We start from the raw sequence: 6,134 nt of genomic DNA, 5'->3' as shown, positions 1-6,134 counted from the left end.
ATCCTCACTGCTGTCAATACATGCAGTGTTAGATATACCCTTTGTTTATCAAATTTTACTGGAGGTGTGACCTTTCCTCCAGAGCCCTCAATAGCAGCTTCCAACTCTTGTGATCAAGAATCCCACTGTCATTCCCAATATCCCCCAGAACATGACTACAATAACCTGGCAGATGGGCCCAGTAATCTCCAAAGATGGATGCCCTTGCTTTGGAACAAATTGCATGGCTAGAATTCCATGAAGAAACCCAGGATCCTTGCTCAAATTCCAAGTTCTCATAGAAAGAGAAATCCAAAGACCCAAAGGACACTTTCTTCAGAAGAGGCTTTTATTGGGAAAGATCAGGGAGGCTGAGAAAAATACACACCAGATAGATTCCAATTGGATCCATAATTGAGAGGATTTGCATTTTGTATCTAATAATGATCACCATTCTCATGCGTGGCAGGAATATATATGTTCTGTACCAAGAATTTTTCAAGCTTGAAGACAGAAGAACCACTTTTGGTTTGTTTGCTCAAGAATGTGAGCTAAGGCAGAAGCTTCTGTGTTCTGGATTTGTGGCATGTTCCGCCTTTGATCTATGCGAGTCAAAGCAGAGATGAGCAGATCTTTGATCCCCAAATGGTCTGAACTTAAATTCACCCACAAGGCTGTGGCTGGGTTCTCACTTTCCTGTGTTTCTGGTGACAGACTTGCCTTGCCTGTTGCAGAAAGAAGGATGGGACATCTGTGGAGCAGTATAATTGTCTTGCTGTTGGCCATCTGTACAGGTATCCTTTCTATCATTCTTTTTTTTTCATTCTTTGATGGAAATAATGTTTATGCTAACTTTTTATTGAAGCAAGGTCTTCTCAAGGTGGCTTTGGAGCTGAATCTCAAAATCCATAAAAAGAAAACCAGCAAAAGCATCAAGCAGAACATTAATACATTTAAATAGTTTGAATGATAATGGCTCCATTGGAAATTCTAAAGGTTATTGGGGGAATTCCTTCCTTCCTTCCTTCCTTCCTTCCTTCCTTCCTTCCTTCCTTCCTTCCTTCCTTCCTTCCACCGTCCGTCTCCTTTCCTAACATTCCCTTTCTATTACAGCTATATCAAGTCAAGCTAGAATCACCCAGGAACACCAATTTCTTTCAGTTAAAGAAGGAGACTCAATCCAGCTGAACTGTTCCTATCAGGAACCGGAAGATAGTCTTCAGTGGTACAAACAATATCCAGGAGGCCAGCCAGAATTCATGGTGGTCTTGTATTCATCAAACACTAAAGCACAGGATAATTTCGAGATGTCTCTGGACACAAAAAACAAGACCACCTCTTTGTATCTGAAGAACACCCAACTTAAGGATTCAGCTGTCTATTTCTGTGCATGGAGCCACAGTGCTAGAAAGACACCTGCTGGTTGTCACCAAAGGTGGAGGGCAACCAAGAAGAAGAAATTGAGCTGCCTACTGGGGACCCTCTGAAGAAAGATCTGGAGAACATCTTGAGCCACAGCATTGTAACCAAACAGCTGCTTGTCCCAAAGGTCTTTTTTTTCCCAAAGGCAACTGAACTTTCTTCATTTTTTTCCCTTGAAGACATTGTTTCTCATTCAAGAAGCTTCCTCAGTTCTACCTGACCAAAGAGAAACAAGGCATTTTCAAAGGAAAAAAAATGAAGACCAGTTACATTTTGGAAAAAAGTATTTCTGGGACAATCACATCCTGGATGGTTGAGAATCTCCATAGACAAAGGTCTGGTTATTTTTCAGCTTATATGAGTTCTGCCCATGTTGGGTTCTGCGAATGGCAGCAGAATGCCCAAGACAAAGAAATGGTTCAAAGGTTCCTCACAATCAACTTAATGGTCCCCATGTCTTTCTATCCCAGGTGTCCAGTGCCAGGACCGAATGGATCAGAAGGCTGTAGAAGTTATCAAAGAAGGAGATGATTCCACCATTGCCTGTCAGTTCAATCCCAACAATGTCTATGTCATGCACTGGTACAGGCAATATCTAGGAGAAGCACGTGCATTTCTCCTAACGGTTACATTGGTGAATTTGGAGAAAGAGGGCCACTTTAGTGCCTCTTTAGACAAGCAGAAGAAGGAGAGTCAGTTCAACATCACAAAGGTGCAGTTGCAAGATGCTGCTGATTTGTCAAACTCTAAGCATTGCTTAGAGGGTTTTTTTTGAGAGTCAGGAGTTTTATAACTCTTGCAAAGGACTCAATACAGTTATCTTTCAATATAGGTCAAGGAGAGTTGGTTGATGTGACCTGAAGTTCTAACATAAATTGATTTTGTTGATTACCACACAAGATGTGTTGGGCTGCAGGTTCTTAATTCTTCACTACCACATCATAGCTAATAATAACTGATGAAGTCACTTAAATATGAGCCAGCAGTATGCTGCAGCTGCCAAAAAGGCCAACACAGTGCTAGGCTGTATTAACAGAGGGATAGAATCAAGATCACGTGAAGTATTAATACCACTTTAAATGCCTTGGTAAGGCCACACTTGGAATACTGCATCCAGCTTTGGTCACCACGATGTAAAAAAGATGTTGAAACTCTAGAGAGAGTACAGAGAAGAGCAACAAAGATGTGTTGCTGAGGTTATATTTTATTTTTGAGGGATGGGTGAATACAAAATTAAAAGTATTTCTGTTCAGTTAAGAATTCTTGCCTGGCCCCAATTCTCTGCAATTCTCTAAATTATGTTGGACATCTATAGCTGCAGAAATGTATTTTCAGGTAATCCTCAACTTACAACCCCACTGAGTGGCCATTCAAAGTTACAATCGCACTGAAAAAAGTGACCGAGGACCCTTTCCCGCACATATGACCGTTGTAGCAGCCCCATGGTCATATGACCAAAATTCAGATGTTTGGCAACTGGCATGTACTTATGACAGTTTTGGTCACATTTTGTGACCTTAGGGAAGTCACTTAACAACTGTGTAATTAATTTAATAACTGCAGTGATTCACTTAACTGGGGCAAGAAAGGTCATAAAATGGGGGCAAAACTCACTTAACAACTGTCTTGCTTAGGGGACTGGAGGCTAAAACATATAAGGAACGGTTGCTGGAATTGGGTATGTCTAGTTTAACGAAGAGAAGGACGAGGGAGAACATGACAGCAGTGTTCCAATATCTCAGGGGCTGCCCCAAAGAAGAGGGAGTCAAGCTATTCTCAAAGCGCCTGAACGCAGGACAAGAAGCAACGGGTGGAAACTAACCAAAGAGAGAAGCAACGTAGAACTAAGGAGAAACTTCCTGACAGTTAGAACAATTAACCAGTGGAACAACTTCTCCAGAAGTTATGGATGCTCCAACACTGGATGTTTTTAAGAAGAGGCTGGATAGCCATTTGTCTGAAATGGTATAGGGTTTCCTGCCTGAGCAGGGGGTTGGACTAGATGACCTCCAAGGTCCCTTCCAACATCATCATCATCATCATCATCATCATCATCATCATCATCATCATCATCATCATGTATTGAGAATTATGGATTCTGCATATCCCTGAATAGGAATGGCTAAATACGTACTTACAAATACCATGTGAAATTCATTTAAATGCTTTCCCCCTGCTAAAAGATTCTGGACATTGGACATGAGATGTTTATGAAATGCTGTATAGTCTGTTGGCAAAAACTGAAAGCATTCTTCCCAGAAAGAGAATTCCTGGATGCTTGGTTGGAACCATGGGGGAGGCAGTCATTTCCTAAAAGTCATGTTATCTTCTTGAGTTTGACTGTTTTTGATTTCAAAGTGAGTTAAATTCACCCAGGGCGTGTTCTTTTTTTAAAAAATCTGCCAGTTAAATATACATCACCCCCAAAATTTCCATGTGGTCCAATTCAGGCTGTCCTGATCTTGCTTAGGGGGTACCAAATCAGATCAGCCAAAATTATTTGGTACTGCCACTTTCTGAAACATTTACGTTCTCAGTAACTCTTCCAAGGTAAATTATGACTATTTGTTTTTAGTTTTCTCACTAGATGGCACTCATTTTGCTTTCATTCCTAACAGAGAGAAGTTTCAGTTATAGCTGAAGATGTTTTTTCTTAACCCTGACTTGGTTAACCACAAGGGCCTTTCTTTTTATCATTAGATGGAGAAAGCAAACAGCAACCTTGAAAAGAGACAAAGTTGACTTAGTTTGGGAAAGGAGAAACTTCACTGTTGCCTTCCCTGTTTCTCCTGGAAGGGCGAGACACCAGCTAAAGCGTGAAAACCTTTAGAATGTTCTCAAGAACTTGGAAAGCTCAATGGAGGACACTTCTCATTGGATTATTTATTCTGTGTAAGTAAACGTTTTCCAAGAATTATGATGAGATTTTATTATTTCAGCTTTAATTTATACAAGTCAGGGAGGCACAGCTTAATTATCATTTTCTTCCTAAAAATAATTCTGGAGGTGTGTTGGGCTGGGAAAAAAGTTGTCCCAAAAGTGTCCTTGTCACATTCATGCTAAAGGAGGACCAGAACTCACCATCTCCCAGTTTCTAATTCTGTTCCTTAATAACTACATCAAACTCCAGAAGATAGGGTTAAGATACAGAAGGATCTTGACAGACTTGAACACTGGGCGCTATCTAACAAAATGAAATTCAATGGTGAAAAAAGTAAGGTCCTACATTTAGGCAAAAAAACAAAAAACAAAACCCCAATGCACAGGTATAATATCGGTGGTACCTTACTCAATAGTAGTAACTGTGAGAGGGAACTTGGAATCCTAGTGGACAATCACTTAAATATGAGCCAGCAGTGTGCTGCAGCTGCCAAAAAAGCCAACACAGTGCTGGGCTGCATTAACAGAGGGATAGAATCAAGATCACATCAAGTGTTAATACCACTTTACAATGCTTTGGTAAGGCCACACTTGGAATACTGCTTCCAGTTTTGATCACCACGATGTAAAAAAAGATGTTGAGACTCTAGAAAGAGCAACAAAGAAAATTAAGGGACTGGAGGCTAAAACATATAAGGAACAGTTGCTGGAATTGGATATGTCCAGTTTAATGAAGAGAAGGACAAAGGGGGACATGATAGCAGTGTTCCAATATCTCAAGGGCTGCCACAAAGAAGAGGGAGTCAAGCTATTCTCCAAGGTGCCTGAAGGCAGGACAAGAAGCAATGGGTGGAAACTAATCAAGGAGAGAAGCAACCTAGAAATAAGGAAAAACTTCCTGACAGTTAGAACAATTAACCAGTGGAACAACCTGCCTCCAGAAGCGGTGAATGCTCCAACACTGGAAGTTTTTAAGAAGAGACTGGACAGCCATTTGTCTGAAATGGTATAGGATTTCCTGCCTGAAGGAAGACCTCCAAGGTCCCTTCCAACTTTATTATTATTATTATTGTTATCATCATCATCATCATCATCATTATTATTATTATTATTATTATTATTATTATTGTTGTTGTTGTTGTTGTTAAACTGGCTGTTTTGGAAAGAACATGAGAGCTGTTCCTAGCCCTAATCTGAACCATCGCAAGGCAAAGAGTAAGGAATGTGTGTTTCTGCAATTGTTTCCTAGTTTCCTATTCTTCCAGTGGTCATGTGGGAATGGAGCATCTACCTGTAAAGCCATCCCTCCTTTTCTTTCCTTCTCAGCCTGCAGCTTAGATGCCCAAGTTTTCCAAACACCTGAAAACCTGGAAGTTCAAGAAGGAAGCTCATTCACTCTGAAGTGCAACTATTCCAGCCAATATCGTCCCTATTTCTGGTACCATCAGCTGCCTGGAGCTCAGCCATCTCTCATCCTCTCTGTGGATTCTGTAGGAAGCATCTCCAAGAAACACTTTGTGGCAGAGTATTTGGAGAATGGGAAGGAAAGCCATCTGCGTTCCTCTAATGCTCAGTTTCAGGACTCAGGAAACTATTTGTGTGCTGTAGACACACAGTGATGTAGCAAGAGGCACCTCCTAACACAAACCTCAGCTCTTCTGAAGTTTCATAGGTGTCTGTATTCTCTGTGCTTTTCTGGTGCACATGTTCCTCTGGTCTGGTTGTTGGAGAGCAAAGCAGAATAGCTGGGTTAGAAGAAGCACCAATTTTTGTGTGAACAAGGTTTGAGAGTCAATGTAGGAGATGACCAGGCTGAGCCTGAAGGAGGAGTCAAACACACTATCAGTCTTAGG

Source organism: Protobothrops mucrosquamatus, unplaced genomic scaffold (assembly GCF_001527695.2).
Source record: "Protobothrops mucrosquamatus isolate PMUCROS unplaced genomic scaffold, P.Mucros_1.0 scaffold355, whole genome shotgun sequence".
Classification (NCBI taxonomy): domain Eukaryota; kingdom Metazoa; phylum Chordata; class Lepidosauria; order Squamata; family Viperidae; genus Protobothrops; species Protobothrops mucrosquamatus.
The sequence above is the reverse complement of the archived record's forward strand: the minus strand, read 5'-3'. Positions refer to the sequence as shown.